Raw genomic sequence first — 26,676 nt, 5'->3', positions numbered from 1 at the left:
CTGAAAATAATTTGGTATTAAGGTACCCCCGATGACCCAGTAATTCCACCCCTGGCACCTAGTGAAAAATTTGTATGCAGCTCTCAGATGCTCGAATGCATGCAGAAGAATGCTCATAGCAACAATGTTTTCTAATGACACCTATTCTACCCTGCCTTCCCCCTTCAATAAAAATAAATCTAAAGGGGGCACCTGCCTGGCCTAGTTGCTAGGGCATGCAAATCTTTTTTTTTTTTTTTTTAAAGATTTTATTGATTTATTCATGAGAGACACATAGAGAGAGGCTGAGACACAGACAGAGGGAGAAGCAGGCTCCCCACAGGGACTGGGATCCTGGGATTCCAGGACCATACTTCGAGCCAAAGGCAGATGCTAAACCGCTGGACCACCCAGGTATCCGTAGGGCATGCGATTCTTGATCATGGGGTTTTGAGTTCAAACCCTACATGTTGGGGATAGAAACTGCTTAAAAACAAAATCTTAAAATCAATCAATCTGAGCACCCAAATGTCCACCAATATGAGAATCAATTAATTGTGATACATTCACAGTCTGCTGAGAATGTAGGAGCTATAGCTACCACCACACGCATATACTTAAATGAAGAAGTGGCTGAAGTCTGCAAATTATGTGCTGGCATGGGTAATAAAGTTGAAAAACAGTAAGACTAAGTGATGTACTGTTTAGAGGTACATGCATCTGAGACCAGAGTGAAAAAGGATGGTGACTTCAAACTTCAGGATTGGCAAGGAGGGATCCCTGGGTGGCGCAGCGGTTTGGCGCCTGCCTTTGGCCCAGGGCGCGATCCTGGAGACCCGGGATCGAATCCCACATCGGGCTCCCAGTGCATGGAGCCTGCTTCTCCCTCTGCCTATGTCTCTGCCTCTCTCTCTCTCTCTCTGTGACTATCATAAATAAATAAATAAATAAAATTTTAAAAAAATATTAAAAAAAAACTTTAAAAAAAATTAAAAAAAAAAAAAGGATTGGCAAGGAAATGAGGTAGGGAAAGAAGTATACACAAAGCAGAGGTGACTCAGCTGGTCATGCCAGGTCTTCTCAAGCTGAAAAGACAAATTAGAAATCACTCAAATTTAAAGTGCAAATCACTACACCTTTAATCACATACAACTGAATCTACAGCATCTTTTGTGATATCAGAGCATGTCCCCTCTGCTGTGCCTGACAGCAGCAGCTTGTTATTAACACTAGAGCTACTTGATCCCAGACAGGATCTTCACAAATTTGAGGGAGGTGGGGTGCTTTTGTTACCCCATTTTACTGACAGTGAAACAGAAACTCAGAGGTGAAGCAGCCTGTCCCAGATCACACTAATCATTCCTCCGAAAGCCAGTGAGTGCCAATTTTCAGCTTTAATACCACTAGTCAGGCAGCCCGAGTGGCTCAGCAGTTTAGCGCCGCCTTTGGCCCAGGGCATGATCCTGGAGACCCAGGATGGAGTCCCATGTTAGGTTCCCTGCATGGAACCTGCTTCTCCCTCTGCCTGTGTCTCTGCCCCCCTCTCTCTCTCTCTCTCTTAAAAAAACAAACAAACAAACAAAAAAAAAAAACAAACACTAGTCACAGCTCATCTGTTTAGCACCTTATGTGGTTTGTTCCATTTTCAAAATGCTCTACCGGCCAGCGTAAAATACAGCAGAGACAGAGAATATCTACTAAGCATGAAACAAAACACTGAGTGACTAGCTCAGTCTAGTACCAGGACAAGAGAATGCCAATTGCAGTTTAACAGTAAAAAAGAGTGATACTGAGATTATGGCTGGTTTCAAAACCTGGGAGGCACAGTCTGCTTAAGATCCTCAATGAATCAAGCTCTCATCCTCTGCCCTGGACAAGCTGTTTCAGCAACAAGCACAGAGTGGTTCTGAAATAAATCTTTAGCCTCAGGTATACAAACAAACATACATACATACATACACACACACACACACACCATTGAGTAAAAAAACAGAAGGGAGAATGTGAATTGGAACCCTCACCTGAAGACATCAACACTCTATTATCGGAAAAGATCAATTAGGACATCACCAGAAAAAAAGTTCACAGAAAGAAGTCCTACGATACAACTTAAAATTCAATCTCTTGACAATACCATGCAGCCAGATCTGTATACAGTGTCTTGTAACTGACATGTCGCATGACAAGACTCATCTGGGAAGAAGTATCCTCCTAGAACACTGAGAAAACAACTCCTTATCCTGCAATCGCTGCTTATCTGGAAGATCGAAAGGGAGAGTAAGAAGTAAAAGTTGAAACTACTTCAATTCTGCTAGGCTGAAAAGGAATTTGTTACAATCAAAAAGACAAATAGGGGATCCCTGGGTGGCGCAGCGGTTTGGCGCCTGCCTTTGGCCCAGGGCGCGATCCTGGAGACCCAGGATCGAATCCCACATCGGGCTCCCGGTGCATGGAGCCTGCTTCTCCCTCTGCCTGTGTCTCTGCCCCCCTCTCTCTCTCTCTGTGACTATCATAAATAAATAAAAATTTTTAAAAAAAAAAAAAGACAAATAACAACAAGTGTTGGCAAGGATGTAGGGAAACTGGAACCTTCATATACTGCTGACAGGAATGTAAAATGGGGCAGCAACTTTGAAAAGCAGTCCAGCAATTCCTGGAAAGATTAAACATAGTTACCATATAAGGAAGTTTCACTCCTAGCTATATACTCAAAGGAAAACACGTCTACACAGAAGCTTGCACGTGCAAATTCACTGCAGCATTTTTCATAAGAACCAAAAAGCAGAAATTGAGATGTCCATGAACTGATGAATGGATGGTCCCATTTATAAGGATACGACCAGAGTTTCCGAAAAAGAAAAAATCAAAATCTAAGCTGCTTTCTTTGGGGGGAGCCAAGCTGTCTAGTTTATTTATCCTGAGACTCTATGCTCACTTTCCAAGGTCAGGTCGCATTTGGTGCTACTCGCACTGGAAGGATGAAGCAATCCAAGTAGTCCAAGCATAAGTCACAGGACAGTGAGTTCAGGGAAAGGTAGAGCCTGCCAAGACTGATGCTGAAAGTACCTCTCACCTCTGCTACATCTAATCATGAGTTGGTAAAGGGCCATCCCACTTAAAGAATTTCCAAAGTTAAACGGCTCTGGTCATTTTGAGGCAGGGCATAGAGAAATGTTAAGTTACAAGGATTCCACAAGCCTTTTCAGGATTAAATTGGCTGAAATGAAAATCGAAGTCAAGCTACTTGCCATGGAAAATTCTGTTAGTGGGTTGGGCAGAGAAGTCAAAAACTATGGGTAAATGAAAGGATAAGACCCAGGGAAGGGGTGGAGTCCAATGCATTTGCAACCAGTCACTTACTTTCTTTTAGGCTGCCCTGAAAGACCTCTGGCTCAACAGGGGACCCCCAGTGGAACCATCTCCTTCTTGTACCCTTGTGTCCACTTTTCACAGCTGCCTAATAAAAACTTTCCAATCCCAAGTCAGTTGCAGCATATAAACAGGACATGGGAATTTGTAGCAGGCTTCTGTATCCAAGTTCTAAATTGGAACCTGTGGTTCAAAAAGTAGGCAAGTGGCTATTTGTAAGTTCATGTTCATTTCATTGCAGCACTGTTCCTAACAGCCAAGAAGGGGAAGCAATTCCAATGTCCACCAACATGAGTGGATTAAGAAAACGTAGTATGTATGTACAATAGAATATTTTCTGCCTTAAAAAAGGAAATCCTATTATGTGACAACATAGATGAATCTGGAAGACACATGGTAAGTGAAATAGGCTTGTTTCAAAAAGACAAATACTGCATGATTCCACGTATGCGAGGTATCTAAAATAGTCAAACTCCTAGAAACAGAAAGTAGTATGTGGTTGCCAAGGGGCTGGAGGAAAGGGGAAAAAGAGTTGTTACATGGATATAGTTTGTCTTGCAAGATGAAAAAGTTCCAGAGATCTACTGCACAGTAATATGCACATACTTAATAACTACTCTACACTTAAAAATGTTAAGATGGGGATCCCTGGGTGGCGCAGCGGTTTAGCGCCTGCCTTTGGCCCAGGGCGCGATCCTGGAGACCCGGGATCGAATCCCACGTCGGGCTCCCGGTGCATGGAGCCTGCTTCTCCCTCTGCCTGTGTCTCTGCCTCTCTCTCTCTCTCTCTGTGTGACTATCATAAATAAATAAATAAATAAATAAAATTAAAAAAAATAATAATAAAAAATAATAAAATAAAATAAAAATGTTAAGATGAAGTTTTATGTTGTATGTTTCTGACCAATGAAAGAAAGAAAGAAAGAAAGAAAGAAAGAAAGAAAGAAAGAAAGAAAGAAAGAAAGAAGAAAAGAGCAGATGGCTGCAACATAGATTCCTCAACTCAGAGAAGGAGGTAAGACTGTCCTTCACAGGGCTGGGTCAAATGGGATGCAACAGAAAGTAAGTGCTCAATAAACCCTATTAATCATACTATTAATAAAAACGAATCCTAGGAGTTTAGCATTAACTTTGCACATTTTATAATGCAATCAAAGTAAACCCAATGGGCCCTGAGGTCTGGTCTGCAGCCCACTAACAGAAGCTCTGTGGGCAGGCTACATCCACCTGGTTTAGCTGACTCACTCAAGGCAGACCCACCACTGGCACTTTCTACAACCACAGCTCAGCCTTCAGTGGTGGCCTGAGCCTTTGTTCACATTCTCCACACCCAAAGATAATGGACCAACTGCACCAGCCCTTTCCCCAAAGCTCTGCTCACAAAATGGGAGAGGAGAGAGATGTATAGAATGAACGAAATGAAAGAGGTCAGATAAAGCAAATTCCAAGGAGTAGGGAATTTTCAAGGCCATAAAAAGAAAAGAGCAGAGATTGGAGATACCATACTTACCTAGGTAATTGCAGTTCACTCCACAACAGTTAGCTTTCAAAGAAAAACCCTCTCCCTGAGCTGATGTACCCTAATCCTCCACTTGAGTTAGGCTACACAGGCTTGGCTTTCTCTAGCCTGGGACCTTGCTGGGACTCCATTTCCAATCGTCCTGTGGGAATGGGAGCAAGGTACTTGCCATTCTCCACAAATCAGTCAGTTCCTGACTGTCCTCTCACTCTAAATGTGACCCCAGGTCCTTCCTCTTCTCTCTCCACATAGCTGCAGAAGACTTCACCCATCCTTCTGGCAATGCCCAAAGTCTCCAATTCTGGCCTAGGCCTGCCCCCTGCATTCCAGAACTGCATATCTACTTGCCTACAAGGTAGTGTCAACCACAAGCACCAGGGGACTAAACTAAGCCTATCTTCTCTAAAACCTGTCAAAGCAGGTACACTTGCTATGTGTTGATAGTACTACCATGCTGAATGGATAACTCAGAAACTCAAGATTTTCCATTACTCTAGAAAGTTCCACAGGACACCACTGCTTTAAAAACTGTGACCAGGTCACAGGGCACCTGGCTGGCTCAGTCCATAGAGCATGTGACTTTTTTTTTTTTTTTCAAGATTGATTTTATTTATTTATTCATTCATTCATTCATTCATTCATTCATTCATTCATTCATGAGAGACAGAGAGAGAGGGAGGCAGAGACACAGGCAGAGGGAGAAGCAGGCCCCATGCAAGGAGCCTGATGCGGGACTTGATTCTCAGGACTCCAGGATCATGCCCTGGGCCAAAGGCAGGCACTAAACTGCTGAGCTATCCAGGGATCCCCAAGCATGTGACTTTTGATCTCAGGGTCATGAGTTAGGTGTGGAGCCTACTTGGGAAAAAAGGGGGGGGGGGGCAGGGGGAGTAGGCCACTGTAAAAGAAGATCCAAACGGGACCCTGAAAGATGGAGGGAAGGAGTACCTCGAAAAAGTAAATAATCGGGATGCCTGGGTGGCTCAATGGTTGAGTGTCTGCCTTCGGCTCAGGTCATGATCAGGGTTATGGGATCAAGTACCACATAAGGCTCTCCCTCTGCATGTGTCTCTGTCTCTCTGCATCTGTCATGAATGAATGAATGAATGAATGAATGAATGAGAGAAAGAAAGAAGAAAAGAAAGCAAGCAAAGAATCAAAGACATGGGACAGCAGTCTGTCACAGAAGCGAGAGCCCAGAGTACCACAGGATGGGAATCTGGGTTTTAGACTACATCCAATGGGGTATGCAGTAGGGTTTTAGAGCCGTAGGAGAATTCTGCCACAATAATAAACCTATTACATTTTGATCACATTCCAACTAACTTACTAGTCTAGTTTTCAGTTTTGCATGAAGCCTGTTAAACCACTTCTACCATTTTCTCTTGACTGGATTTTCCTCACAGCTACTCAGAGCCAAACTCTTACTCAATGAGATCATTTGTCATCTTACAAAGTCAAAGCAAGGTTTTAAAAGTAAAATGGTCTGTTTCTTCAGGACACTCTTATTAAATGAATTACCACTTTTCTAGCACTGAGCCACTGTCCACACTGGACATATTAGAACCCCTTAAACACTTGCCTCATTCTGCCCATCATGTTGTACATGGCATACAGACATGGGAAACACTTTTATTCACCACTGAATCTTCACGGCACACACAGAATATAGCACAGTTCCTGATTACCTAAAGTCCCACACATGCCCTGGCAGAATTTGGCCTGTTTGCCTTAGGCAGAAAATTTCCTTTAAACAAGAGTCCTTAGGGACGCCTGGGTGGCTCAGCAGTTGAGCATCTGCCTTTGGCCCAGGCCATGATCCTGGAGTCCCGGGATCAAGTCCCACACAACGGGCTCCCTGCATGAAGCCTGCTTCTCCCTCTGCCTATGTCTCTGCCTTGCTCTGTGTCTTTCATGAATAATAAAATATCTTAAAAAAATAACAAGAGTCCTTAAGTGGGAAATAAGCACTCATGAGCTAGAACTCAATTGCACCCTACAATAAAAGCAGCATTTGAGACAGACAGACTCACCATAATCCTAAGAGATCATCCAGTTCACACCCCTGATTTAACAAGCCTGGGGAACACGGGCTTAAGATGAAGTTTACTCCAGCTTACTGACTGCCCCAAACTCCCTCTTTTGTACTCAGACTTTCACTGGAGTAACAAGGAAAAAAAGGAGGTGAAACCAAATCAAGACAGGTGGAATTTTATTCCACTCATGTGAATTACTCCATGAGACTCCTAAGGAGGGTGGCATTGCATTTAATGATCAGATCCCCACATGAAGAGAGATTTACCAGCCAGAGTAATGACCCTCCCTCCTCTGACCATCTCCCACCCTGCTGAGTGCCTCCAAGGGAAAGGCGCTTTTGCCTGCTGAATGTTCAGTCCAGATCTCCATCCAGGCCTCAGCTGTACCCACAGGTGGACCAACCAAAATGCGAGCTCTTTTCCTACACTCACAGCTGGAAGATCTCTCTTCCTTCAGGGTGGCTGGCCTATAACTCTCAGGAGGCACTCTCTCCCTGCCCACATTACGGTACCATCCCAACCATCTGCACGTGGCAGATTCTCTCCTTCCACAACTTGCAGAACAGAAGTCAAGAGCATGTGGAGGAGTGCCTGGCTGGCTCAGCTGGAGTGCGACTCTTGACTTTGGGGTTTTAAGTTCAAGCCCCACATTGGGTGTAGAGATTACTTAAAAATAAAATCTTGGGGGTGCCTGGATGGCTCAGTGGTTGAGCATTTGCCTTTGGCTCAGGTCATGATCCTGGGGTCCTGTTACTGAGTTCCAAGTTCCGCATCAGGTCCCAGCAGGAAGCCTGCTTCTCCCTCTGCCTGTGTCTCTGCCTCTTTCTGTGTCTCTCATGAATAAATAAAATCTTAAAAAAAAATAAAATTAAAAAAATAAATAATACAAAATATTGGAAAAAGAAATCTTAAAAAAAGAAGAAGCGGGATCCCTGGGTGGCGCAGCGGTTTGGCGCCTGCCTTTGGCCCAGGGCGCGATCCTGGAGATCCGGGATTGAATCCCACGTCAGGCTCCCGGTGCGTGGAGCCTGCTTCTCCCTCTGCCTGTGTCTCTGCCTCTCTCTCTCTCTTACTGTGTGCCTATCATGAATAAATAAAAATTTTTTTAAAAAAATAAATAAATAAATAAATAATAAAAATAAAAATAAAAAAAGAAGAAGCATGTAGGCTCTGGAGCCAAGCGCTGCCACTTACCAGCTCTGTGCCCTTGTCTCCCTCTCCTCAAGTGACTGAGCGCTCTGGGCATCAGCTTCCTTTTACAAAATGGAAATGATACTAGTACTAGTACCCAGTTAGGTTGTTTTCTTTCTTTCTTTTTTTTTTTTTTTTTTTTAAGATTTTAATTATTTATTCATGAGAGACACAGACAGAGGCAGAGACACAGGCAGAGGGAGAAGCAGGCTCCATGCAGGGAGCCCAACGTGGGTCTTGATCCCGGGTCTCCAGGATCACGCCCTGGGCTGAAGGCGGTGCTAAACTGCTGAGCCACCAGGGCTGCCCAGATATGCTGTTTTTTTGTTTTGTTTTGAATCACATTAATTTTTTTTAAAGACTTTATTTATTTATTCATGAGAGAGAGGCAGAGACACAGACAGAGGCAGAGACACAGGCAGAGGGAGAAGCAGGCTCCATGCAGGGAGCCCAACGTGGGTCTTGATCCCGGGTCTCCAGGATCACGCCCTGGGCTGAAGGAGGCGCTAAACCGCTGAGCCACCCGGGCTGCCCAGTTTTCTTAAGACTTAAGGAAAACAGGAGCCTTGCTTAGAAATCTAGCACCTGAGCCATACTAACCACTCAAATATTCACTAAAACAGAGTGCTCATAAACATATACTCAAGCTTCCCCTCTGAGGAAACAGTGGGAAAGAAGAGACCCACACTGCAGCTCTGTACATTAAGGCAGACAAAGACAGCCAGATGACTCACGTTCTACTTCACCATTTCAAATTAGGCAAGAAGGTAACCGGAAAAAAAAAAAAAAAAAACCTGTACGTTCAGAAAATACAGTTTTACCCTTTATGGGATACTTTTCACAAAGAGTCATAGATCAAAAGATAAGCACTGCCTCAAGGTGAACAAAGGGACTGTGGGGATCTGGAAGGCAAGCAGAAAGAGCCACAGGCCAGGGAGGGCATTCAGCCCTCTCAAGTACAAGGGAAGGATGCTCAGGGTTCCTAGAGCAAACAGACCTGGAGATGTCCTGAGAGAGGACCCTGAAGACAGGCCACCTAAACTACAGGCTGCATATGTTGCAACTCAAAAAGGATTCCAACACTGACAACTCGAAACTGCATTCCTGGGATTACAAAGATGCATGTTATGATTCTGAAATAGATGAACACAAAGGTGGTGTTACTTCCAGACAACTTATCTGTCAGCTCAATTGTTTCCTAGTGTCAAAAGGAAAACAAATGGGGACACCTGGGTGGCTCAGCCGTTGAGCGTCTGCCTTTGGCTCAGGGCGTGATCCTGGTCCGGGGATCGAGTCACACTTTGGGCTCCCTGCTTCTCCCTCTGTCTAGGTCTCTCCTCTCTGTGTCTCTCAGGAATAAATAAATAAAATCTTTAAAAAAAAAAAAAAAAAAGGAAAAAGACACACATACGTGACTTTCTTACTTAGCAGTTTTTTATAACTTAAAGTACTTAAAACACCAAGTAGGGGCAGCCCGGGTGGCTCAGCGGTTTAGCGCCGCCGCCTTCAGCCCAGGGCGTGATCCCAGAGACCTGGGATTGAGTCCCACATCAGGCTCCCAGCATGGAGCCTGCTTCTCCCTCTGCCTGTATCTCTGCCTCTCCTGTGTCTCTCATGAATAAATAAAATCTTAAAAAAAAAAAAAAAAAAAAACAAGTAATTTTCAATGAATATTATAAATGAAAACCTACACATGGAAGGAACCACCTTTTACAAAACTCTTCCACATATCCTATCTTGCCTGTTTGTGCTCGCTTCGGCAGCACATATACTATCTTGCCTGTTTCTCTTAATTACAAAATAGGGGAAACTGCTCAAGCAACAAAAAAACCATGCCTATACAGTAAGATTGTAATTCAACTGAGCAGAGCAATGAGATTAATAAAGCCAACACCAGTAAATGAAAGGGTGAAATATACATCAGCACGGAACAAGCTTTATCTTTGAACTTTAGAGATTAAGGAGGAGCAAGGGAGTTTTTAATATGCACCATTCTTAGAAGTAACAGGAGTTCTTTTCCATCCTTCATCACCTCTGCCCCAATTACAGAAGTATGAATTATTCAAGTTTATGGTATTGTGTTTCCTACTCCTTCCACCATAGGGATGTGGGTAGAGAGAGTGGCATCATGCACACACCTGGAGTAGCATGTTCATATTCCTAAGCAAAAACATTATGGTGAAGGAGGATACTTTGCCCATTCCACAAGTTCTATCTCCCTCATCGTGCAGTTCTAGTGTATGCATGAACGGAGTCCCACAGCAGAGACCAGATACTAAATCACAGCAGGGACCCACAGCCATAACTCTAAGCCTACCCACATCCAACACCACCAAATGACAGGCTGGCTAACAGCCCATTGGGTTACCTTCTGCAATAAAGGTTCCAGGCCAACACCAAATCCTGGAGACAGTTTTACGAACAGTGGCGCGTCTTCAGTGAACCAAAAACTCCCTTCTTCTGCAGCCACTGAGAGGCCCATTCTGACACTCCTTATCCCCAGGAAGGAAAACAAGCTGGGAAAGAGGGGTGCACTGGGGATCTTGGGCCGGTTTGTGCCATTGCTGACACTCACGCTGACAGCTCTATAAAACCCTCTGGAGGATTTCACAAGGACAATCCAAAATGGGCACTCCACACTGTTTTCATGTTATACATTTGTAAATGTCCGCAAAAACAGTCTGCGTGCAAAAAGAAAAGTCTTCAAAACCACCAAGAGCCTTTTAATTAATATAATGATAAACTTCTCGTTCTCAAAGTAAAATCCAGGAAATTTATTTTAGTACATGCTCCTTAGAAGGACTTTACGTTTCCGAGAACCATCTCCCCAACTGTTCAATGTTAAGGCGTATACATTTTTTCTGGAGAAAGGACCCATAGCATTCATCACATTCTCAAGGGGACCCTCTGACCTCCCCTCATGTTAAGGGAAGCTCTAGTGAGAAGGAGGGCTGGTCTCATCCTTGGCCACTGGATCCTCAATTATTCGGAGCCCCCCAAAGGACTGAATAAATCCAACAGCAAGAACTGTAGGAAAATGATTACTCTAGCAGTCCTTAACACTTGTTTTTGATTATGGAAATCTGAGTAGGCTTTCTGTAATACTAGAGGAATGTCAAGCAGCAGACTTTACAAGAACTTAAGTACAGAAACAGCTTAGCAAATGGCAAAATTACAACTGTAGTTTTCACAGGCATGGACGAAAGATGAACCCAGTCTACTGAAAAGTTCTCCATTACAATTTCATTCATGCAAGCATTTACTGAAATTTATCTACCTGGTTCCCTTTCCAAGTTGTGCCCTGTGCTTCCTCGATGTTATAAACCCATCTTACCCCTGTGCTTCCTCAGGGCTGCTTTTCTGGTCAAACTGAACCCTGTCCTCACTGGTGACCTGAGTCCTCTCATCTCCCTCAAAGAGATTTGGCTTGACTTCTCTCACAGGTCCCACAGCAGCTCCCTCTGTACCCGGTACCTGGTAAAAAAAAAAAAAACTCTTTCATTTAATCCTCTACCAAAGGATTTGGAATACATAATCCCTAAGCATCTTCACTTTACCCTTTTCTTGTGTTACTCATCCTAAGCTAATTTTAATTCTGTTTTTTTTTTTTAAGATTTTATTTATTTATTCATGAGAGACAGAGGGAGAGAGAGGCAGACACAAGCAGAGGGAGAAGCAGGCTCCACGCAGGGAGTCCCATGTGGCACTCGATCCTGGGTCTCCAGGATCAGGCCCTGGGCTGAAGGCGGCGCTAAACCGCTGAGCCACCCGGGCTGCCCTAATTCTGGTTTATGACTTAGTATGGAAAATTAGCTTCCCTTTCAGCCATCCAAAATTTCTTGCTTCCAATTAGGGGGCACACTACTTCTAGTGCAAAAAACAGACTGCTCTGGGCATGTGGATGGCTTAATGGCTGAGGGTCTGCCTTTGGCTCAGGTCATGCGGGGTACTGGGATCCAGTCCCACATCAGGCTCCCCATGGGGAGCCTGCTTCTCCCTCGGCCGGTCTCTGCCTCTCTCATAAATAAAATCTTAAAAAAAAAAAAAAAAAAAAAAAAAAAGACTGCTTAACTATTCCATCTAGCTGCTGGAGCTACTACTTGACGTGAGCAAGTGGAGGACAGAGATGGGCTACAGGTGCCATGTTTGAGGCAAGGTAGTTTGACATTCCCATTCTGCACATGGTAGGTGACGGGCAATGATCCAAGGCAGAGTCTCCTGCCATCAGACAGCACTACTGGGGAAAACTCAATCTTGACCTTGAGATCAGTGTATGAGAGACAGGTAACAAGATCTGATGTTCCTGCTTGAGCCCTTAGATTCAGCTAGCTGTGCCTGAGACACCGACTTCTTATCACATAAGCCAACAGAGTTCCCTTTTGACAGTTTCACGTTTATTATTTGTAAGAGACCCAACCAATAAAATAATTTCCAAAAAAAAGAGAAAGAAAGATATCTTAAATAAAAAGTTGGAAGGACGGTTTCTGAGAATAAAGGACAGGTAGTTTGCCTCACACACTTGAAGAGACAAAAGGCCCAAATGGAGTCACTTGTGCTAAGCCCCACAGTCACCAAACTGAGACTTAATACCTAATTATAGTTTCAACTTCTCCAAGGAGTGGAATTTTAAACCAGTCAATCTGGAATTACCTGGTCAGCACCAGTGAGGTAATCTGCCCAAATGACGACAGACCCCAGCCCCTAAAGGAAGGTGACCTTTCCTAAAACAATCTACTCTTTGCTGTTTACAACTTCCTCATCCCCCACCCCCCCTCCCCAATAAAAACTTTCCATTTTATACAGCTCTTTGGAAATCCTTTCTATTTACTAAGTGAGATGCTACCCTATTCATGAATCATTGAAAAAAGTCAACTAAGATCTTTAAAATTCACTTGAACTTTTTTTAATACACACACAACACTCTCATATACTTGTTTTGCCTGTTGCAGACTACTGACAACCTTCAAAGCTATATGCTTCAACTCTCCCACCCACTCTACCTCCTACAGAGTGCTTAGCAAGCAGTGGGTACAATCCAAGTCACCTACTTCTAGAAAGCATATGCAGGAGTCACCCTCAGACAAGTGAGGAAGAAACAGATTGTAAAAGGGTTAAAAGAAGAAACTACCATCAAAGTTCCCACAGTTATAAGTGAGTGGTACCTAAAACAATGTTATTTCACACAGTTCTGACAGGACCCACAATTAAGATACAGGTTTTATCACGTACACAGCAATACATAAAATAAAGGCTTATGAAATACTCTTCAGGGATCCCTGGGTGGCTCAGCGGTTTGGTGCCTGCCTTTGGCCCAGGGCACGATCCTGGAGTCCCGGGATTGAGTCCCACGTGGGGCTCCTGGCATGGAACATGCTTCTCCCTCCTCCTGTGTCTCTGCCTATCATAAATAAATAAATAAATAAATAAATAAATCTTTAAAAAAATACTCTTCAATGTGTAACACTCTTTTATATTTCCTTTCTTCCCCTTAAACAATGACTGCAGCCCTTTACCTCACATCATTACCCTCAGTTTGGAAGGGGAAAAAGAAAACAGATATAAAACAAGAATGACTTTCTTTTAAAATCGAGACTCTGGTCAAAGTTCTCTGGAGCCCAAACTTACTACCCTACTACCCCTTTTTACATATGAGAAACTGAGGCTTGAGAGGGTATGTGACTGGTCCAACGCAAGTACAGTGTGTTCTCATGCATGCACGTACTGTGTGTACATACATGTACACACACACACATAGCATTGGCACATTCCACACTCCATGCAACTCTCCTGTTTCAACCCTCAGTTTAACAATTTGCTCCCACCAAATAGAGGTTTCCTCAAAAACAATGGAAAAGGGACGCCTGGGTGGCTCAGCGGTTGGGCGCCTGCCTTCGGTCCAGGTTGTAGTCCTGGGATCCAGGATCGAGTCCCACTTCAGGCTCCCTGCATGGAGCCTGCTTCCCCTTCTGCCTGTGTCTCTGCCTCTCTCTCTCTCTCTGAATAAATAAAATCTTAAAAAAAAAAAAAAGGAAACGGTTTCAAGTGTAAAATCCCCAGACTGATCTCATTCTCTTCCTTTTTTTCTTAAAACCCAAAACAGGGACGCCTGGGTGGCTCAGCGGTTGAGCATCTGCCTTCGGCCCAGGGTGTGAGCCTGGAGTCCCGGGATCCAGTCCTGCATTGGGATCCCTGCATGGAGCCCGCTTCTCCCTCTGCCTGTGTCTCTGCCTTTCTGTATGTCTCTCATGAACAAATAAAAATCTTAAAGCAAAACAAAACCACAAAACAATCTCAAAGGCCAATTTGTCCATAGATGTGTATGTGTTATTGCGTGGCATAGGACAAGTGGGGACATTGGCCACACACAAGAGCATAGGAATTACTAATTCCTGTTTCTGGAAATTGCATAATACAAATCCCAACACCTCTTCTCTGGCACTGCTTCCACAATGTGTCAGGGCCTCTTGACAGCTACAAGGAACAAATAAGAACTTTCAGCATTAAATGGAACCAAGACAAGGAAGGTGACCAAATGCAGAGTAGGGTCTGGACAGCTTTTCTCAAAGCCCTTCAGGCAGAGCAAAGCAAGCACTCCCTTCAGACCCCACTCAATACAACTACATTACAGATGTGAGCCCTCCCTCCACCTTCTGACCACCTGCCAATGCTCAGGTATACAGATCCCACTTTACAGATATGGGAACTGAGGTTTAGAAAAATTATGTAAATCAAGTTAGGTCAAGAGCAGAAGTGGGTAGGGCTGGGACTGAACCGTGACAGTGGACTCCACAGTTCTCCCTCTCCAGTGAAACAGCTCCAACCAAGCCTACTCTCCACAGCCCAAAGACCTAGTACTCCGACATCGGGCAGAAGCAGCCAATAATTGTCAAGGAAAAAAAAAAAAAAAAATCACAGAAAAATAGCCTATACTTAGGATGAACTAAAAAAAAAAAAAAAAAAAAAAAAGTCTAGGTATGTCACAGATCAAAAAGAATAAATGGCATATACGTTGAAGCACTCTTAATTTGCAGTTAAATGCTTAGCTTTGGCTGATATCTGAAATAAAAATTTTTCTCCAATTGAATTTAACACAACAAAAAACAACCCATATGACACTGGATCTTGATAGTCCCTGGTAATGGTGACTGACATCAACTTGTTAGCCTGGTCAACAAGGCCCAAAGTCTAATCATTAGCAGGACCTCAGTCTCCCAACCAGGAAAGTGGAGTTATCCCATCCAGCTGACTGCCTCTCTTGCAGGGAAAGGCTGACTTGTGACCCAAACCTTCCTGGAGACCAGAATCCTGCCATGCTCAGATGTCAACACAATTCAAATTAGGGCCAAAAGAGGCAAAGAAGGTAGGGAGAGATGCTGTGCTTGTAACTCTAGAAAAACTTTGCCCAACTGGCACCCTAACCATCACCTTTTATTCAGATAACCAAGTTTTAATGAAATAGAAAACTTCCATTTTAGGCCCAAAAATATACCAGGTCACCTTTCCCTGCTAGATCATTTCCCCAAACTCTGCAGCCAACATCCCAGAGTGGATGTTCCCAGAGCCACTGAATTTTCCCTGATCCTATTACCATAAATTTTAATCTCGGTATCAGATAAAAACAAATCCTCACTTAAAAAAAACACCACCACCCTAATCCCCACTTTAAATCACTCCCTCCATTGGTCTCCATGCACCATTCACTTGGAAGGAACACACAACATTGGGGGAGGAGGGGTTCTAGAAGGCACCTGGTTGACCTTGGTGTCACCTGGTGACATGATTTCTAGGAGTACCAGCTGATGCAGCTTCCTGGCCTCTTCCCACTTCAATTCTTTACCCTGGGCAATGACAGCAATTAAGTAGCTAACCTTGAGAAGGTATTGCCTCATTTTGCCCTCAGCTGGAAAAAAAAAGAAAAGAAATTTGTGGGAGGTTGAAAAACAGGCTGAAAGCCACACAGGTGGCAGCAGGGCCAAGACTCAAACTGGAGTCTGTCTCACACTGGTAGTATTAGTCTTTGGAGCTGGCTAACAAAAATGAGACAGGATTAGATGCCAGGGGGCTGCATGAGCCGTCCCCAGAGCATTCAGATAACACTGGGCTCCTATCACAGGATTGGGAATTCTGAGACTTGATTTCAGGAAACAAAGTCCAACTATGGCAGGATAGAGTATAGAGAGGTCAAAGAGCAAGATGTCGAGACACATTTGCTTCTCAGAAGCCCTCAGAACACACTCAAGAGGACATTTTGTTTTTACCCAATTGCTTTTTATGGGGGCAAAAATGCTAAAAGAAAAACCCTCACTCTTACAAACAACACTATCAACTATAACTGGAGAAATGGACATTCTTGGAACTTTTCTGGAAAACTAATTTATCAAGGTTTAAAAAATGCACACCCTCTGATCTAGTGATTCCCTCTCTAAACATGAAAAAAGAACACTTGATGGGGATCCCTGGGTGGCTCAGTGGTTTAGCGTCCGCCTTCGGCCCAGGGCATGATCCAGCCAACCCACCCCACGTCGGGCTCCCTGCATAGAGCCCGCTTCTCCCTCTGTCTGTGTCTCTGCCTCTCTGTCTCTCATGAATAAATAAAATCTTAAAAAAAGAGAACTTGAAAATTGTGTCCAAAAATAGAATTATAGCACATTCATATGGTAGAATATTAGGCAACTATTTAAATAGGGCATCTTGGAAGTGTTCACAATGCAGGATTTTTTTTTAAAGAGTATAATCTAATTTTGTTACTCATAAATAGAAAAAAATGGAACACGAATGAGATTAAGGGATAGTTTTTGACACTTCACATTATGTTAACATTGTTATTTTTCAAATTATTTCAAATGACCATGAACTGCTTTAGCTTAAAGGAGAGAGAGAGAGAAAAAAAAAGGCCCTTACAGTCTCATTTTCAAATGATGGTGGACCAATCAGTGCTATTCCCCTTCAGGGATCAGTCAAGAATGGGACAGATGGCTGTTTGCCCTAACTTTGACACTGGACTTCATCTATTTCTTTAGAAATGGGATATATCCCATGATTTAAACTGGGACGTGTGGGTGCAGTTTAATGAGTTGTAGCCTGCTTAAACTAAAAAAGAAAATTAAAGGTTTTAATAATAACCCTTTACAACAGTAAAAGTTTGTGGAGTGCATATTCCAGAAGGGTTTCTGTGCATTACCAGCATTTCAAACTGTTCTCTAGGAATGTACAATTTTTAAAAAATAAGCTGGGATCAAATCACACAGACTGCACTACAGGCAACATACTGGCATCCTTGCACTTCCATTTCCTCATTTTTTAAAATGGTACACCCACAGATCAGCAAGCTTTTCTTTTAACCCCTTGTGAAAGCACCAGAAATCAAGGCACTTAAAAAGTCATTGCACATCCTCAAATAGCTACCTACCATGACCCAGCAATTCCACTAAATATCTATCTACTCACGAGTAAAGATCTGTACAAAAAAAACGTGTACGTGAATGTTCACAGTGGCCAAAGTGGAAACACCCCAAATATCCACCAACCAATGAATGGATAAATAAAGTGTAATGTGTTCACATAATGGAATATCATTCAGTCATAAAAAGAATGAAGTACTGATTCATACTATAGCAAAAACCTTGAAAACATACTGAAAGATATCAGATATAAAAAGCTATATATTGCATAATTCCTGAAATACCCAGAAAAGACAAATTTATAGTGACAGAGAATAGACTGGTGGTTGCCAGGCCTTGCGGGGGGCGGGGGGTAGGGGGGGTGGGTACAGAGAGTGGCTATAAAGGGGTTTATTTTTGTATGAATGTGAATGTCCTAACATTGGTTGTGGTGATGACTGCACAACTCTGAATATACTACAAACTACTAAATTATACACTTTAAACTGGGGAACTGCATTGTGTGTGAATTCTATCTTGATAAAACTGTTACTTCTTTAAAGAAGAATATTTGAGGAAACACCTGAGTGGCTCAGTCAGTTAAGTGTCCGTCGGACTTCAGCTCAGGTCATACATGATCTCATGGTTCTGGGATCAAGCCCTGCCATCAGACTCCTTCCTAAGTGGGGAATCTAGTCTACATGTCCCTCCCCTCTCACCTTCACTCATTCTCTCAAATAAAATCTTAAATGTATATATATATTTTATTATTTTAACAGTGTAATGCCCCAAGTTATACACAATTTGTATTCAGTACATATTTAGAAATAGATATGTTAGTAAAGAACAAACTCACCAAAGAAAAGTGACATGCAAATACCTTTTTATCTTCCTTTTGCACATAGTTAAAAGCTCGGGTACTAATCGCTGAAATTGGGCAATCACATACACACGAAACCCGAATATTAAAAAGAAAACGCTCAATGCTAAAAAAAAGTTTTTATTGACAAGATTAGATTCACATTTAGAAGTGCTGCCCATACATGTTTATTACCCACTTCATCTCCCTCTTAAAATACTTTTCCCAGGCCAGTATTGAACCATAGCCCAAACCCACTCACCACATTTCAAACTAAGTGGGAAATGTACAGTAGACAGTGCACAGAAGCAACTGCATGCCACATTGCCAGGACTATAAATAAGTTCATTCCAATTTCTGGACTTTAGCATCCTAGTTAAAATTCACATTACTTGTAAATCACTACGAACCAATTATGTCCCCTCCTAACAATTTAAGGGGAATTATTTGCATTTGGTATTAGGGACATGCCAAATTCCTCCTGTACAATTATCTCTCCAGTTTGTTCACTCAAAGAATATTTAAGGTACTCTTCTGGGATGTAACAATTAAAATAAGCAAAACCAAGCAAACATAATCCTGCCTGCATGGAACTTACATTCCACTAAAACAAACAAGAAAATTAAAATTTTATTTTTTACAAACTCATGACTTATGAATTTAAAATGAACTATCAGCACCTGCAAAGAATCCCATTTTTCACTTTGCAAACAAGCAATCTTTGCTAAACACCAGAAGTTACAAAGACTTATGAAATATTAGTAGCAGTTTCCAATAGCAAACTTTTCTTTCCTTTTTATACACTTCCCAGGAACATGAAGACAAACATGATCTACCAGTTTATTAAGAATCAGAAATGAAATACTTTACAACTGTGACAGATGACAGTGGGTTGTCAAAAGATTTAACAGCCCAGAATCTGTAAATCATTTAAGTACCAAATGGTTTTGCTTTAAATTAAGAACAAGGACTCCAACCTCCTTCCAAATCTGTAAATCTCAAGTCATTCAATAACCTGAATTGTGTAACAGAAAAATATCGCATCCTCCCAACCTCCAAGAACAAAAGTGCAATTTAGTACAAAGATCACAACAACTGGCTCAAAAAGGTAACTTTTGGAAACAAAGTCTAAATTCCTTTAAGCAATTCAATAATTTAGTGGAAATTTTACAAAGTGGCCAATAATTATCTTGCAATTCTTTGGTAATTTTTTTTTTCTACCACCATCCAAGCTAAGGGGAAGCTAGCCATACTGACACTCTAAACAGCCAACCTATCCTTAAAATATAGTCACTTTCAAGTTCCAACTTTTCATTTGTAGGCAGAGCTCCGTATCTTTAACAAATTAGCTGGGGCTGAATTCTATCTAAAAACACACAGGTGGGCTCATCTTCCAGTTAAGACCAAAGTAAAGTGATCTTATTAAGAGATTTACTCCACAGCTTGAGCCCGTAGATACTGTTTTCTACTAAAGACAGAAGTATGGTGGATAACTGGGGAGAAATGCATTTTGTTTCAGGTCATGCTCTTCCTTCTATAGTCAACAGAAACCGTCTGAGAGGTTTATCTTCCCCAGGTTGAAGTTTTGGGGGAAAACCGGTTGGTTATCTATTACACCTTGAAAATAGATAATCCCCATCCAAATTAAACCAAAAAGAATGCTTTATTAAATTACTGGCAAGGTCATAAAACAGATTTTACCATCCAAAGTCTACCTGGTATTGAAAATACATTCATAAATCCTGCCGAGTATCGCTTTCTCTAGCACTTCCAAACTACAAATTCTAAGGACTCACAACTTAAGGAACTTGACAGCCCCATTCATAAAAATATCCCAACCATGATTACAGCACGAAAGAGCCACTGGCTTAGAGGTGCACTGAGACTCGCTCTCTGTAAACACAGACAAGTAGAGCCCTCTCAGAGGGAAGCAAAAACACGTCAATTCTCACAAAACACAAACTCCAAGAGGTCACTTCTTGCATCCAACACACATATAAATGAACCCAAAGACCAGGGCCATAAACCCCACCAGGTTGCAGAAAACATTAAATGAGTAAACAAATTAGAATAACATTTAAAAAAAAAAAAAAAAACAACGCGTGGTCTTCAGTAAATGGGAGGTCAGCCACTCAGCGAAAGCACATGACTCATCCACGGGCCTGAATATAAGTATTCACACTGTCCACTACACCAAAGTGGGATTTCCCATTTTCGTCCAAGGCCGGGCCTTGGGGGCAGCTCAGTTGGGTAAAGTTGTGCTGTTTCCGTGGGGAGGGGAGGGAGAAGAGGGGGGTGTCATTTTATTTCGCTGAATCACAACTCCCCCACATCCCCACCCCAAACCACCACCCCGCACAACACCGCGAACAGAGGAGGCCGTGGCAAGGACGCCAGCGAGCACCGACCGAGCAAAACAAAGCGCCCGGCGCAGGGCTGCCAGGTTGGGAGTGGGTGGGCAGAGGGGGTCAGATTCGCCCCCACACAGCACCGCTCCCACCCCCGGGAGTGTCTCCGGGCAGGCGTGCGGCGGCAGCCTCCTCCCTCCGCCCGGGGACCAGCCCCAGTCTCCGCAGAGCTCCGGGGACCGCCGGGAAGGCGAGGAAATGGGGGCGGGGGCGCGCTGCCCCAATCCGGGCAGGACGACCCAGGCGCGGGGGGGGGGGAGGGGGGCGCGCTAAGCCCAGCCCACGTGAGCGTCTGGGCTGGGGCCGAGCCAGCCCCCGGGACCGCGGTCGGGGACAGCGGCGCCCGCGGCCACCACGCCGGGCCCGGACTTACCGGGGCCGGGCGCGCCGCGAGCCCCGCGGCGGCCGCTTCCTCCTCCTCCTCCTCCTCACTTGACAAAATGGCGGCGGCAGGAAGTGCCGGGCGCCTCGGCCCGCCCCCCGCCCGCCCCCGGCCACCCGCCCCGCCGCGGCGCCCGCGCCCCCCGCCCGCGCCCCCGCCCCGCCGGCCAGCCCAAGCCGGGGAGCGGCGGCGCCAACCGCCGGGCACCCGCGAGCGCCCCGGCCGCTCCGACGCCAACGGCGCAGGCCGCCCCGGCCCGGCGCAAGCGGCACGGCGCGCGGACGCGGGAGGCCCGCAGGCCCGAGCCCGCGTCGCCCCGGCCTCCCCGCCCCCGCGCCGCGCCGATGGCGTAGGTGCTGGCGCACCGGCCCCATTACGCAATGCAGGTTACGCGGGCCGCGCCGCGGGCCCCCGCCGGCCGCCCCGCGCCGCCCGCCGCCCCGAAGGGCACTGGTCCTCACCTGAGACGCTAGGCCGCACGCCACCCCCGCCGGCCGCCGGCCGCCGCCGCCGCCCCCTCCTCTCCGGGCTGCCTGCGCGGCGCCGGGGCCCGCCCGCCGCGCCCGCCGCTCCGCCGCGCTCACAGGCCCCGCTCGCCTGCGGGCACTGCCGGCAGCCGCCGCCGCCGCAGCCACCGCTTCGGCTCCTCGGCTGCGGGAGAGCAGAACAAACAGCCCTGCCGCCGCCGCCGCCGCCGCCGCCAGCGCACTGACGTCACCGCGTACGCTGCGCGCGCGGCCCCGCGCAGCCGCCCGGCGTGCGCGCCCCGCGACCGCGCCCGGCGCCTGGGAGCTGCGGAGAGCTGCTCGCCGGCGCGAGGTGAGTGGGGGAAGCCCTGGGCGACGGAGAGCTCGCCGAGACCTGGCCGGCCCAGGTGGGGGTGCCTGCGGACGGCGGGGCGTGACCCTGCGGGCCACGGGAGGGGCCGGAGGGGAGACGTTCCGGCGGGAGGCTGGGACGGGGGGGAGCGTCCAGGATTTAAGAAGGGTCCGCTGATGAGACCCGCAGCGAGAGGGAGGAAGGCGACGAGCGACGGCAGAGGCGAGCCCCCCAGGTGGGCAGGTGGCGGGCTGCTGCGGGAGGCGGGGACGCTTCGGCCGGCGAGCTGCGCTGGGGCGCCTGGCGGGGGCGGGGGCGGGGGCGGGGGCGGCGGGGCGCCGGGCCGCGGCGGCGTGGGAGTCAGCCCGCCTGCTGCTGGGAGGCGGGGGCTGCAGGTGCTGGGCCACGAGTCCGCGAGACACGGCCGGGGCCGGCGGGGGGGCGGGGGGCGTTAAGGCTCAGGTCGCTGGCAGTTTATTTTTTATTTTTTTAGACATTTCATTTATTTATTCACGAGAGACACAGAAACCCAGGCAGAGGGAGAAGCAGGCTCCACGCAGGGAGCCCGTCGTGGGACTCGATCCCGGGTCTCCAGGATCAGGCCCCGGGCTGAAGGCGGCGCTAAACCGCTGAGCCACCCGGCCTGCCTCTCGCTTGCAGTTTAAAATGATGATTCTGGGCGCCTGGCTGGGTCAGGGGGGAAGACCTCGTGACTCTGGATCGCAGGGTCGTGGGTTCGAGCCCTGTGTTGAGCCGAGAGCTTACTTTAAAAAAAAAAATTTTTTTTTAATTAAAAAAGGATTCCGTTAGATGTTTCAAACGGGGAAACAAAATTTTATTTTCCTTTTCACTTTTATCTTCACTCTTTTAGCACTTTTTTTTTTTTTTTTTTGCTTTAAAGATTTGGAGCAGCCCGGGTGGCTCGGCGGTTTAGCGCCGCCTTCAGCCCAGGGCCTGATCCTGGAGTCCCGGGATCGAGTCCCACGTCGGGCTCCCTACATGGAGCCTGCTTCTCCCTCTGCCTGTGTCTCTGCCTCTCTCTCTGTCTCTCTCTCTCTCTCTCTGTGTGTGTGTCTCTCTCTCAGGAATAAATAAATAAAATCTTAGAAGAAAAAAAAAGAATGCGACCTCACTTAAAAATGAGCTTTATGGGGATGCCTGGGTGGCTCAGCGGTTGAGTTCTTCTTTCGGCTCAGGGTCTAATCCTGGAGTCCCGGGATTGAGTCCCACGTCGGGCTCCCTGCATGGAGCCTGCTTCTCCCTCTGCCTGTGTCTCTGCCTCTCTCTCTGTGTCTCTCATGAATAAATAAATAAAATATTTTTTAAAACAAAGATTTTATTTATTTTGAGAGCGAGCGAGAGAACATGAGCAGGAGGAGGCGTGCAGAGAAATGGAGAAGGAGAATCCCAAGCTGATGCCCCACCCAGCCCAGAGCCCCCATGCAGGACTCTATCTCACAACCCTAAGACGAAATCAGAAGTCCCGTTCTCAACCACCAGAGCCACCCAAAACCCCCACTTTTAGTACTTTTAGCCCCATCTTTTAGAAATCACAAATTCTGTTCCTCTAAAAAGTCTAGGTTATTTTAAAAAGTCCCCAATGGCCCCTTCTTCCAAAATATATCACTACACTCGGATAGTAGTCAAATAGTTCTGTCTGTATCATGGTATTTGCTCAGGCTTGAAAGGCAATCATAAATCACTGATGGGTCCTGGGCAAAGTAAAGACTTAAGTTTATCTGTTATTTTAGCAAAGCATAACAAGTGCGAGAAATAAAGGAAGTGATTGTAATTGGTTCATTAATCAACTTCTAATTATGTATTACAGAATATTGGAATTTCTGAATATCTTCTGGTTTCTTATTTTGCATACTCAACAATTTGTGGAAGATGATCAGAAATGGAAAAAGAATAGAAAAGTACACAGGGCTGGGATCCCTGGGTGGCGCAGAGGTTTGGCGCCTGCCTTTGGCCCAGGGCGCGATCCTGGAGACCCGGGATCAAATCCCACGTCAGGCTCCCGGTGCATGGAGCCTGCTTCTCCCTCTGCCTGTGTCTCTGCCTCTCTCTCTCTCTCTCTCTCTGTGTGACTGTCATAAATAAATAAAAAAAAATTATTAAAAAAAAAAAGTACACAGGGCTATGTAAATATGGAATAACAATTTTTTTCTTTTTTAAGAAAACCAGAATGTATCCATTTTAAGTTGTCCTTCCCATGTTTGTCTTGTATTATATACTTAATTTATTGTTGTAGCTGATAATATTTTTGGAAGTAATTTGGAGCTGCCAGGTTGCAAGTTGTTTTACTTGAATCACATTTCATTTAAACAAAACTAACATCCAGCTTGAATTACTGGCCCCAAGTGCAGGGCTTTCAGCTATTACTAGAAGTCAAATCCAACCTGAAGAGAATATGCAAAAAAAAAAAAAAAAAAAAGAGAGAATATGCAGACTGTAAAGGCAGTTCCAAAAGCTGTTTCCAAAAATCTTTTAGGACAACAATGTCCTGTTCTTCTTGTCTTCCGTAGTGCAGACCCTAACTCCTTACAGCTGAAACTCAGAAAATGTTTATCCCATTGAATCAGTTTAATAAAAAGTCTTGTCTTTTTATTGTTTTTGTTTTAAAGATTTTAATTATTTATTCATGAGAGACACAGAAAGAGGCAGAGACACAGGCAGAGGGAGAAGCAGGCTCCCTGCAGGGAGCCCCACATGGGACTCCATCCCAGGTCTCCAGGACCACCGCTGAGCCACCTGGGCTGCCCAAGTTTTGTTTTTTTGTTTTTTTTTTTAAAGATTTTATTTATTTATTCATGAGAGACACGGAGAGAGAGAGAGAGAGGCAGAGACACAGGCAGAGGGAGAAGCAGGCTCCACACAGGGAGCCCGATGTGGGACTCGATCCCGGGACTCCAGGATCACACCCCCGGGCAAAGGCAGGCGCCAAACCACTGAGCCACCCAGGGATTCCAGTTTTGTTTTTTTAATGATTCACATAATCTCTCTCTCTCTTCTTATTACTGTATTTGCAATACTAAAAATCAGAAGAGATCAATAAAAATTTGTTTTAATATTTTATTTATTTATTTATTCATGAGAGAGAGAGAGAGGCAGAGACATAGGCAGAGGGAGAAGCAGGCTCCCTGCAGGGAGCCCTATGTGGGACTCGATCCCAGGACTGCAGGATCACTCCCTGGGCAGGCGCTAAACCGCTGAGCCACCCGGGCTGCCCAAAGATGTCAGGGACCCAGGGATCCCCCGAGATCAATAAAAATATTAAGGAATGAGACATAAGTACATACTAATTTTCTGAATGGCTTTAAATATGCGTTATTTGGGGGATCCCTGGGTGGCTCAGCACTTTATGTCTGTCTTTGGCCCAGGGCCTGATCCTGGAGTCCAGGGATCGAGTTCCTCATCCGGCTCCTTGCATGGAGCCTGCTTCTCCCTCTGCCTGTCTGTCTGTCTGTCTGTCTGTCTCTCTCTCTCTCCCTGCCCCCTGTCTCTCGTGAATAAATAAAATATTAAAAACAAATAAATAAAGATGCATTACTCATTGTAAATAATACATGAAACCATTCTAACTGAACAATACAAAAGAATACAGAGGTAAAATAAAGTATCCCTCTTATCTCTTCCCCTCTCTTCCCAGAGTAACCAATGATGTCACTTCAATGTGTTTTAGACCTATGCCGTCTGGTAGGACCACACGTGGCTACTGAGTGCTTGAAATGTAGCTGGCCCAAATTGAGATGTGCTGTAAGTGTAAAATACACATTACATTTCAAAGATTTAATAGGAAAAAATGTAAAATATCGTATTTTTTTTTGTATTGATCACATGTTGAAATAATGTTTTGTATATTGGGTTAAATAAAATATATTATTAAATTTAATTTTGCCTGTTTTTTTCTTTTTAATGTAGACTACTAGAAAATATAAAATCACATATACAGCTTGCAACATATTTCTATCGAACAGTACTGGTCTGGATTTTTTTAATTGTTTTATTTTTTTATTATTTTTTAAAGATTTTATTTATTTATTCTTCAGAGACACGCACAGAGAGAGAGGCAGAGACATAGGCAGAGGGGGAAGCAGGCTCCATACAGTAAGCCTGATGTGGGACTCAATCCCGGGTCTCCAGGATCATATCCCTGGCTGCAGGCGGCGCTAAACCGCTGCACCACTGGGGCTGCCCTGGATTTTTTTTTTTTTTTTTTTTAATTTATGACAACATTTTATTTTATTTTTTACCTAAGCTCTATGGCCAACATGGGGCTTAAACTCAACCCCAAGATCAAGAGTTGTAATGCTCTACCAACTGAGCCAGCCAAAGGTCTCTTGGTCCTTTTTTTTTTTTTTTTTTTTAAGTATAGTTGACACAAAATGTTGTATTAGTTTCAGGTGTACAACATAATGATTCCACAACTCTATACACTGTCTAGACTTTTCTATGCATCAATATGTATCCATAGAAATAGTTGTTATAAAACAAAAGGAATCATTCTGTGCTTGTTAATTTGTAGCATTCTTTTTTTCATTTAATACATCTTAGAAGAGGGCGGGTGGCAACCCGGGTGGCTCAGCAGTTTAGCGCCTGCCTTCAGCCCAGGGTGTGATCCTGGAGTCCCAGGATCAAGTCCCACCACCGGCTCCCTGTGTGGAGCCTGCTTCTCCTTCTGCCTGTGTCTCTGCCTCTTTCTCTCTCCCTGTGTCTCTCATGAGTAAATAA

General features: G+C 45.0%; 1 protein-coding gene and 1 long non-coding RNA gene across 2 annotated transcripts in view; both read right to left on the bottom strand.

The window, feature by feature from the left end:
- BRD4 (bromodomain containing 4) overlaps positions 1-11,568 on the bottom strand; it is an 84,140-nt gene extending 72,572 nt beyond the window's left edge. The window contains exon 1 of the mRNA XM_038567019.1: positions 11,429-11,568. The gene's annotated coding sequence lies outside the window, so the exon portion shown is untranslated. The remainder of the gene's footprint in view (positions 1-11,428) is intronic.
- A 7,593-nt stretch (positions 11,569-19,161) lies between these two features.
- On the bottom strand, positions 19,162-21,198 carry LOC119864723. Its single transcript, XR_005375050.1, has 2 exons — positions 21,115-21,198; positions 19,162-20,594 (listed from the first exon to the last, which is right to left on the bottom strand). It is a non-coding gene; the product is annotated as an uncharacterized LOC119864723 (long non-coding RNA).
- Between the last annotated feature and the right edge of the window lie 5,478 nt (positions 21,199-26,676).

The sequence above is a fragment of the Canis lupus genome, chromosome 20 (assembly GCF_011100685.1).
Source record: "Canis lupus familiaris isolate Mischka breed German Shepherd chromosome 20, alternate assembly UU_Cfam_GSD_1.0, whole genome shotgun sequence".
Classification (NCBI taxonomy): Eukaryota; Metazoa; Chordata; class Mammalia; order Carnivora; family Canidae; genus Canis; species Canis lupus.
This window is presented reverse-complemented; position numbering and strand designations above follow the sequence as displayed.